The sequence below is a fragment of the Girardinichthys multiradiatus genome, chromosome 23 (assembly GCF_021462225.1).
Source record: "Girardinichthys multiradiatus isolate DD_20200921_A chromosome 23, DD_fGirMul_XY1, whole genome shotgun sequence".
NCBI classification, from domain to species: Eukaryota; Metazoa; Chordata; class Actinopteri; order Cyprinodontiformes; family Goodeidae; genus Girardinichthys; species Girardinichthys multiradiatus.
This window is the reverse complement of record NC_061815.1, coordinates 13667009-13678237: the sequence shown is the minus strand read 5'-3', so window position 1 is coordinate 13678237 and position 11229 is coordinate 13667009.

Genomic DNA, 11229 nt, shown 5'->3' with positions numbered 1-11229 from the left:
GATGCCTGAGCCATCTCAACTGGCTCCTCTCGATGTGGAGGAGCAGCGGCTCTACTCCGAGCCCCTACCAGATGGCAGAGCTCCTCACCCTATCTCTAAGGGAGTGCCCGGCCACTCTACGGAGGAAGCTCATTTCAACTGCTTATATCCAGGACCTCGATCTTTCGGTCATTACCCAACGTTCATGGCCATAGGTGAGGGTAGGAATGTAGACCGACCGGTAAATCAAGAGCTTCGCTTTTTGGCTCAGCTCTCTCTTCACCACAACGGACCAGCACAGCGCCCCCATTACTGTGGCTGCCGCACCGATTCATCTGTTGATCTCCCGCTCCATTCTTCCCTCACTCGTGAACAAGACCCCAAGATTCTTAAACTCCTACCCTTGAGGCAGGAACCCTCCTCCAACCTGAAGAGGACAAGCCACCCTTTTCCGGTCGAGAACCATGGCCTCAGACTTGGAGGAGCGGATCTTCATCCAGCCGCTTGACACTCGGCTGCGAACCGCCCCAGCGCATGCTGTAGGTCTTGGCTAGATGGGGCCAGCAGGACCACGTCATCTGCAAAAAGAAGAGACGAAATCCACTGGTCCCCAAACCAGGCCCCTCCGGCCCTTGGCTGCACCTAGAAATCCTGTCCATAAAAGTTATGAACAGGACCGGTGACAAAGGCCAGCCCTGCCGGAGTCCAACATGCACCGGGAACAGGTCCGACTTAGTACCGGCAATGCGGACCAAACTGCTGCTTCGCTTGTACAGAGACCGGATGGCCCCTAATAAAGGGCCCCCAATTCCATACTCCTGGAGCACCCCCAACAGGGCACCACGAGGGACACAGTCGAATGCTTTCTCCAGGTCCACAAAACACATGTGAACCGGTTGGGCAAAGTCCCATGAACCCTCGAGCACCCGGTAGAGGGTATAGAGCTGGTCCAGTGTTCCACGGCCGGGAGGAAAACCACACTGCTCCTCCTGAAGCTGAGGTTCGACTATCGGTCGGACTCTCCTCTCCAATACCCTGGGGTAGGCCTTACCAGGGAGGCTGAGGAGTGTGATCCCCCTGTAGTAGGAACACACCCTTTGGTCACCCTTCTTATGAAAGGAGACCACTACCCCAATCTGCCAGTCCAGAGGCACTGTCCCCGACCGCCACGCAATGTTGAAGAGGCGTGTCAACCATGACAGGCCAACAACATCCAGAGACTTGAGGTACTCAGGGCGGATCTCATCCACCCCCGAAGCCCTGCCACCACGTAGCTTTTTAACCACCTAGGTGACTTCAGCCTGGGTGATGAAAGAGTCTAACTCCGAGTCCCCAACCTCTGTTTCCACCAGGGAATGCGTGATGGCAGGATTAAGGAGATCCTCGAAGTACTCCTTCCACCGCCTGATAATGTCCCCAGTCATGGTCAGCAGCCTCCCACCCCCACTGTAAACAGTGTTGGCGAAGCACTGCTTCCCCCTCCTGAGGCGTGGGACGGTTTGCCAGAATCGCTTCGAGGCCAACCGGTAGTCCTTCTCCATGGCCTCACCGAACTCCTCCCAGACCCGGGTTTTTGCCTCTGCCACAGCCCGGGCCGCGGCACACTCGGTCTCACGGTACCCGTCAGCCGCCTCAGGAGTCCCACAAGCCAACCCCAGCTGATAGGACTCCTTCTTCAGCTTGACAGCATCCCTCACCGCTTGTGTCCACCACCGGGTTCGGGGATTGCCGCTGCAACAGGCACCGCAGACCTTACGGCCGCAGCTATGGGCAGCAGCATTGACAATAGATGCGGAGAACATGGTCCACTCGGACTCTATGTCTCCAACATCCCCCGGAATCTGGTCAAAGCTCTCCCGGAGGTGGGAGTTGAATACATCCCTGGTCGAGGGCTCTGCCAGGCGTTCCCAGCAGGCCCTCACTATGTGCTTGGGCCTGCCAAGTCTGTCCGGCTTTCTCCTCTTCCAGCAGATCCAACTCACCACCAGGTGGTGATCAGTGGACAGCTCAGCCCCTCTCTTCACCCGAGTGTCCAAAACATGCGGCCGAAGGTCTGACGATACGACAAGAAAGTCGATCATCGACCTCCTGCCTAGGATGTCCAGGTGCCACATGCACTGATGAACTCCCTTATGATTGAACATGGTGTTCATTATGGACAATCCATGACTAGCACAGAAGTCCAATAACCAAACACCACTCTGATTCAGATCAGGGGGGCCATTCCTCACAATCACGCCACTCCAGGTGGCACTTTCGTTTCCCACATAGGCGTTGAAGTCCCCCAGCAGAATAATGGAGGCCCCGGGAGGGGCACTGTGCAGCACCCCCGACAGGGACGCCAAGAAGGCTGGGTACTCCGCACTACCGCTCAGCCCGTAGGCCGAAACGACAGTTAGAGAAATGTCTCCAACCCGAAAGTGCAGGGATGCGACCCTCTCATCCACTGGGTTAAACTCCAACACAAGACGGATGAGCTGGGGGGCAACAAGCAAACCCACCCCAGCCTGCCGCCTCTCCCCGTGGGCCACTCCAGAGTAGAAGAGAGTGCAGTCCTTCTCAAGGAGAAGGGTTCCAGAGCCCAGAGAGTTGAATCGAGAGCAAAGCGGACTTCAACCATCTTAAAACAACTGCAATCTAAAAAATATTTGGAGAATAAGAATGCTATGTATTATACATTAAACCAATATTTTGTTTGCATAGTGTCTACACAACTAGCACATTTTAACTAGTCCTCTAACATTTCCTGCAGTCTTGGGCCCGCAAAGCTAGCTCTGCACAGACCATAAAACTGTGTTTTTAGTGATACTCTTCATCTGATCGTGAGATTCAATAAATCCTTTGAATCATGGACTTTACTATGTCAAAATACGTTTCCTCATGAGTAAGCTTTCAATCTTTTCTTGCATAGCAGTTGACAGATGAAGTTTGCAGAACGGCACCATCATTGTTTGCTGCATCAACTTTCAGTTAAAATTATATCTGTCTTTCTCGCTGGGCTAAGTCATTGGACCATATGAAAGAAAGGTTTTAATGCTCTGACCAGATCTGCTAGCATCCATAAATGTGTCTATCATAACCAACCTTCATTCTTCAGACTTAATGCAGTAGTGTTTGAGATTTAAGTGTCTGCTTTTGCATGAATATCATGTCCTCTGGTTCTCTATTTGACCTCCAGCCCCATATTGTCAGTAACTGCGAAATCAGCTTATTCATGTGTTTTTTTGTTTTTGTTTATTAAATTCAGCCTCCACTCTAAATGTAGAATGGGAGGCAGGCCTTTCAGTTATCAGGCTGCTGTCATATGGAACCAGCACACAGTTGTCATACAGGCAGACACCCTGTCTACTTTTAACACCAGGCTTAACTTTTTCCTTTTCTATGAAGCTTATAGTTAGAATGTTTGTTCTGAAATATATAAATAAATTGTATTCAAATTAAAAGACTTGAATTAAAAGACCATACTCATTTCCTACATTATCTAAAGTAACAACTTTTCGAACATTGCTTCAGTCGCCAACAACTCTCCAGCTCATTGAAGATGGAAAGAGTTGGAAGAAATCCTATTAATTTCAGCAGATTTGTTTTTCTTGTTACCACTTACTCCTTTCTATTTTTTTGAGGACAGTCAGACATTTGACTTTTTCCTGACATCTACGTGTAAATGTACTTTTCTAACTTTCTTGACATGTTTGTTGTACCCTGGAAACACTGGAGCGGCCAACATGTTTTAACTCCTTCTTGAAGGAACTTTAGAATTCTTTCCATTGTTTAAACTGACAGGACTGCTGCTCGGTCTTTGTTTCCTGTCTGTCAAGCAGTTGCAGCAGCTTGTTAGAATTTACAGGCACTCTCTTTCTGCTGCGCATTCACTGAATCATGGTATTATTGCTTTTCTATCAATTTTTTATGCATGTTTTACATGCCACGCAGCAGTCTGAGTAAACATGCAGGTAGATGGGAGGTAAGACCAGGCGTTCAGACTGGGAAGTGTTTTATTTGCTGAAGGTTCCTCACCATGGTTGTCGCACCAACAACTTCCAGAAATTTGGCTTCAGATGGGCTAAAATCTAAAAGAGATTAGATCTACATCAAACTGAATCTATATGTTGGGGGTTTTCTTTCAGTATGATCAGCTTTTTCTAAGTTATGTCCTAATTTTATTTTATTTTATTTATAAATGCACATGTTAAAACTACTAAGGATGATCTACGACTGATATGTCACGATTTTCCAGCAGCCAGTGACACCGTCGATCACAAATCTTAATTAAAAGAATTCATAGTTAGTTGGGAATCTCTGGGCTGTTTTAAAGTTATTCATTTATTACCTATCAAACAAAGAAGCTTCAGTGTCGCTATAAATCACATCATGTCAGATTCTAATAATCTAATATGAGGGGTACCTCAAGGCTCTTTTTTGGGTCCACTTCTTTTTTAGATATACAGTGCCTTGCGAAATTGGATCATTGTCTTGTTGGAAGATAAATCTCCGTCCCAGTCTCAGGTCTCTTGCAGACTCCAACAGGTTTTCTTCCAGAATGGTCCTGTATTTGGCCCCATCCATCTTCCCATCAATATTGACCATCTTCCCTGTCCCTGCTGACGAAAAGCAGGCCCAAACCATGATGCTGCCACCACCATGTTTGACATTGGGAATGGTGTGTTCAGGGTGATGAGCTGTGTTGCTGTTATACCAAACATATTGTTTTGCATTGTCGCCAAACAGTTCGATTTTGATTTCTTCCAGGGGTGAAAGTGAGCCGGTACGGTCCGGTACTGCGTACCCCTAAAAGATTCTGCGCCGGTACACAGTTCCGGGAAGAGGGAAGAACGGCTGTCTGCTATGAAGCCGTCATTCAGAACCAGTTACGGCTGCATAAACTCACGAGCACGCAAAGAAGAACAGATCTGCTACCAATAGCTTGTCTAAAACATGACTTAATCTGTTTATAAATATAGCTTTTTTTCTCCTCATTACAATAGTTTCTGAACTGTTTTTGCCATGCTGGAGCCTCAATACTCTTGCTTTGCTTCTCTCCCCTCGGAGCTCGAGACTGTTGTGAACGGCCAGCCTTTAAAACGAGCACTGTTATGTTTAAATGTCTGTCTGCTCGCTGCTAAATACTCCAGTTAAAAGCAAAGGGAGAGAAACTAGTTGTGTTTCATGTTATTTTGCTGAATTACAACAACACAGTACAGCTCGAAAACACTACTTATGACCAGAGATTTCACATACACTACACGAGAGCGCATACGCGCTTACCTCCAAAACACAGTGGTTGCCAAGGAGATCGGTGCGTTCGATTTAACGGACTGGGAAATTTTATACAGGTGGTGCACAGAAAACCGCCGCTTGCATTAGGACAGGACGAACAATAAATCACTTACCACCTACAGACTTTTAAATAAAAACTGCGAAAACAACCGAACTGTCAAATTTTTTATTTAAATGAAATCAAAACTTGACCACAATACAGAGAACAATAACTTCTTTGTTCAAAAGAAAATACGGAAACTGAAGATGAAAAGTTATGCATTAGAAAATGGTTTATCACTGTTTCATACATGGCAGTTCTTTAACAATTGAAATATATATACAGTACAGACCAAATGTTTGGACACACCTTCTCATTCAAAGAGTTTTCTTTATTGTCATGACTATGAATATTGTAGCTTCACACTGAAGGCATCAAAACTATGAATTAACACATGTGGAATTATATACTGAACCAAAACACACTCTTGGCATTCTGTTGATGAGCTTCAAGAGGTAGTCACCTGAAATGGTTTTCACTACACAGGTGTGCCCTGTCAGGTTTAATAAGTGGGATTTCAAGCCTTATAAATGGAGTTGGGTCCATCAGTTGTGTTGTGCAGGAGGTGGATACAGTACACAGCTGATAGTCCTACTGAATAGACTGTTAGAATTTGTATTATGGCAAGAAAAAAGCAGCTAAGTAAAGAAAAACAAGTGGCCATCATTACTTTAAGAAATGAAGGTCAGTCAGTCCGAACAATTGGGAAAACTTTGAAAGTGTCCCCAAGTGCAGTCGCAAAAACCATCAAGCGCTACAAAGAAACTGGCTCACATGAGGACCGCCCCAGGAAAGGAAGACCAAGAGTCACCTCTGCTGCGGACGATAAGTTAATCCGAGTCACCAGCCTCAGAAATCGCAGGTTAACAGCAGCTCAGATGAAAGAACAGGTCAATGCCACACAGAGTTCTAGCAGCAGACACATCTCTAGAACAACTGTTAAGAGGAGACTGTGTGAATCAGGCCTTCATGGTAAAATAGCTGCTAGGAAACCACTGCTGAGGACAGGCAACAAGCAGAAGAGACTTGTTTGGGCTAAAAAACACAAGGAATGGACATTAGACCAGTGGAAATCTGTGCTTTGGTCTGATGAGTCCAAGTTTGAGATCTTTGGTTCCAACCACCGTGTCTTTGTGCGGCGCAGAAGAGGTGAACGGATGGACTCTACATGCCTGGTTCCCACTGTGAAGCATGGAGGAGGAGGTGTGATGGTGTGGGGGTGCTTTGCTGGTGACACTGTTGGGGATTTATTCAAAATTGAAGGCATACTGAACCAGCATGGCTACCACAGCATCTTGCAGCGGCATGCTATTCCATCCGGGTTGCGTTTAGTTGGACCATCATTTAGTTTTCAACAGGACAATGACCCCAAACACACCTCCAGGCTGTGTTAGGGCTACAATATTCATAGTCATGAAAATAAAGAAAACTCCGCCCCTAAGTACCGGCAAGAATTTAAAACTATTTTCAGCCCTGGTTTCATCTGACCAGGGCACCTTCCTCCACATGTTTGGTGCGTCTCCCAGGTGGCTTGTGGCAAACTTTAAACAAGACTTTTTATGGATATCTTTGAGAAATGGCTTTCTTCTTGCCACTCTTCCATAAAGGCCAGATTTGTGCAGTGTACGACTGATTGTTGTCCTATGGACAGACTCTCCCACCTCAGCTGTAGATCTCTGCATTTCATCCAGAGTGATCATGGGCCTCTTGGCTGCATCTCTGATCAGTCTTCTCCTTGTTCGAGATGAAAGTTTAGAGGGATGGCCGGGTCTTGGTAGATTTGCCGTGGTCTGATACTCCTTCCATTTCAATATGATTGCTTGCACAGTGCTCCTTGGGATGTTTAAAGCTTGGGAAATCTTTTTGTATCCAAATCCAGCTTTAAACTTCTCCACAACAGTATCTCGGACCTGCCTGGTGTGTTCCTTGGTCTTCATGATGCTCTCTGCTCTTTGAACAGAACCCTGAGACTATCACAGAGCAGGTGCACTTATATGGAGACTTGATTACACACAGGTGGATTCTATTTATCATCATCAGTCATTTGGGACAACATTGGATCATTCAGAGATCCTCACTGAACTTCTGGAGTGAGTTTGCTGCATTGAAAGTAAAGGGGCCGCATAATATTGCACGCCCCACTTTTCAGTTTTTAATTTGTTGAAAAAGTTTGAAACATCCAATAAATTTCATTACACTTCACGATTGTGTCTCACTTGTTGTTGATTCTTCACAAAAAAATTGAATTTTATATCTTTATGTTTGAAGCCTGAAATGTGGCAAGAGGTTGACCAGTTCAAGGGGGCCGAGTACTTTTGCAAGGCACTTGTATATTCAACCACTTGGACAGATCATTAATAAATATAAAACTTCCATCAGTTTTATGCAGATGGTATACAGCTGATTCAAACATTCTGACTTCTTTGAACTGTCGGAATATTTTCGGTGCTAGAAAGGATTTTTTGGAAATAGTTCTTTATTCAGTGTTACAGCGGGGAGAACAAGTATTTGATACACTGATACAATAATGTTGCAGGTTTTCCCACTTGCACAGCATGTAGAAGTCTTTAATTTTTATCATAGCTACTCTTCAAGTGTGAGTGATGGAATCTAAAACGAAAATCCAGAAAATCACATTGTGTGTTTTTTAATAATTAATTTGCCTTTTATTGCATGCCATAAGTATTTGATACATCAGAAAAACTAAACTTAATAATTGGTACAGAAACCATTGTATGCAATTACATTTTGGACCACTCCTCCATACAGATCTTTTCCAGATCCTTCAAGTTTTAGGCCTGTCGCTGGGCAATGTGGACTTTCAGCTCCCTTTAAAGATTATCGATTGGGTTCAAGTCTGGAGACTGGCTAGGCCAATCCAGGACCTTGAAGTGCTTCTTACGGAGCCACTCCTTAGTTGCCCTGGCTGTGTGCTTCGGGTCGTTATCATGCTGGAAGACTCAGCTATGACCCATCTTCAATGCCCTTACTGAGGGAAAGAGGTTGTTGACTAAGATCTCCCGATACATGACCCCATCCATCCTCCCCTCAATACGGCGCAATAAACGAATTTAAATGTATTTATTTTGTCAAAACAAACTGATTCATTACATAGTTAAAATAAATATCTATTCAATGAAAATATTTACCTTTAAACCAACCTACCTTAACCTACAGCTTTCAGAAAGCATAACAAAAGGACAATTAATTGAATTAAAACAAATTAATAACAACAAATAGTACAATTGGGTTACATTGACTCTATTGCAACATACATTAAAAAAACACAAAAATATCTAGACATACAGTTGATGAATAAGCCAAACATGAGCAGCTTTCTATTGTAGTGTTTGCATATATTCAAAGATAAAGCTGCTCAACTGAATGGCGCATCTCTCTGTTTTATCTATCTTGTGTATCTATTTCAGAATAATCCATTCAATTTGATTTATAGTTTAAAAAAAAACATTAGAATTGATCGAATATTTTTGAAATCACTTTTCTTGACCTCACGTCATTTTCTATACTCACTCTCATTGGGTGAGGCTAAGAGATCGCCCATTTCCAGGACAACAAAAAAAGGAAAACGGGTCCCTTAACTTCGAGAAATTCCTTAAAGACTAATGCTTGTTAAAACTCGCTTTCAATATTGTTTTTTTATGTAGTCAACTTTAAAATAAGTGAGGAGATTATGGAGCTAAATTGGGGCCATAAAGGTTGTTCAAACGAAAAAAATTTGAACCTGAAAAATAAAAGTTTGTTCAAACGAAAAAAATTGTATGCCAGTTTGCCCCTGGCTGTGAGTCACTTCACTAAATGAAGACCAAACACGTTTTAATCAAAAATGCACCAGAAACCGAAACCCGAGTCCAGTCCATGTGAAAACAAGTCCAGGCTTAATTATGCAAAGATATTCGGAAAATACCGGCTCGTTTTGCATCTGGTTTCATACCGCCACTTAGTCTGGTGGTTCTTTTGCTCTATGTTGAGAGCATGGGAAATCTCCGACATGGACTTAAAATGCTGTGCAAATCTGTCAAGATCATATTTTCTCCTCTGAGATGCACGTCGTGTATTCATGTTAGCAGCTTCTATCGGTGAAGCATGTTATCTTTCAAAACCAATCACATACATTTAGAATATCGATGATGTATTACAGATAATTCCAGTTCCCACGGTCCCTGAATGCAACAACTGGGAATATGTTGTTCAGCCGCTGTGTTGAGCTGTCAGTCATGATTCCGCACCCCGTGATCTGAGGCCCCGCCCCCCACGCCAAAACAGGGCCAAAAGTTTGAAGCCGAAAAAAAAATCGGCAAGTTCGAAAAAAAAACTTGAATCTGAAAAGTAGTTTTGAACAATTTTTTTTCCAGTTTCACATCTGTTTTTTTTTTTTTTCAGTTGCAAAACTTTTTTTCCAGTGTTCTAATTTTTTGGGGGGAGGTTCAAAATAATTGTTCAGGTTGAAATGTTTTTCTTTTGAACAAACTTCTATTTTTCAGGTTCAAATCTTTTTCGTTTGAACAAACTTTATGGCCTAAATTTAGCTCCATAGCGGATCTGGGCTCGTCGAACTACAAACATGGCAACTTTTTGTAGTCAGAATCTTTCAGCTTAGCATGGTCTTTGTTTTTTATTTTCATGTTCGGTTCTAGTTTTAATGTTTCCCTTTCTCCCCTCCTATTGGATCAGGATCGTTAATGGATGTTAAGGCGCCATCCGCGTCAGGAAGCGCTCAGACAAGAGGAGGTTAAGCAGCTGAACGGAGAGAGGCAGCTGAAGGATGGTGTGAAGGAGGAGGAGGTACCTGCTGCATGAGCAACTGGACGCCCTGATCCAGGTGGGAGTCATCTGGTCCTCCTAAACTTCAGCATATTTATATGATCTGACTTGAAAACAGTTGGCTCAAAAACTATATAAAGTCTCAGTTTTTGAATTATTTTTTGTAATCGCAACGGTTTATCGTTGAGTTACACATAAAGAATGCGAAGTATGGCAGCACACCTTAGTCGCTAAGCAACTGAATAAAGTTCAGATTTAAATAATAGTTCTAGAACGGCTGCTCAGCGTTTTCTCCTGCTCCAGGAAAATTAACGGGTGTGCAGACAAATGCTCTGCTTTTTGTCAGTTTTAACTTTAAAAATCCAAACATTGTTTAAATTTAGGTGAAACGATCAAAGAGATTTTCTCTTGGCCACGGAATTCTTCGGGAAAGCTCAGCAACTACAGAAAATACAAAAAAGCTAAAAATATACGTGAAAATCCATTTGAACCCCATAAATTCTGTGATCAAAAATTTAAATCAATCAGCTTTAAACATTTTTGACATTGAACCAAAAAATATTTATTTGCTAGGCCATAAAATACAAATTTCCTTCAGTGAATCAAGCTTTAATGTGGTTAAGCACAGGTAAACGTTTATAAAACAGAACTAGAAATGATTAGTTGTGTTGAATATTGTCTTCATCTGGCATATTCAGCTCTGACTCTACCACAATCATATGGATTTACTTTTGTTTAATAAATGTGTTATTTTTATTTGATACATTTTTGGAGTATAGAGGCTCTAGTTTCTTTAAAATAACTTTTTGATTGGACACTTTTCTGTCTGATTGCATAGTATAAATCCATATTTAGGGATAAAACTGGGCAAGATCTTTGATCTTTTATGATTAACCGTTTTGCCAACACTGTTTATAGTGGGGGCGGGAGACTGCTGACCTCGACTGAGGACATTATCGGGCGGTGGAAGGAGTACTTCGAGGATCTCCTCAATCCTGCCATCACGCATTCCGTGGTGGAAACAGAGGCTGGGGACTCGGGGTTGGATTCTTTCATCACCCAGGCTGAAGTCACCGAGGTGGTTAAAAAGCTCCGCGGTGGCAGGGCTTCGGGGGTGGATGAGATCCGCCCTGAGTACCTCAAGTGTCTGG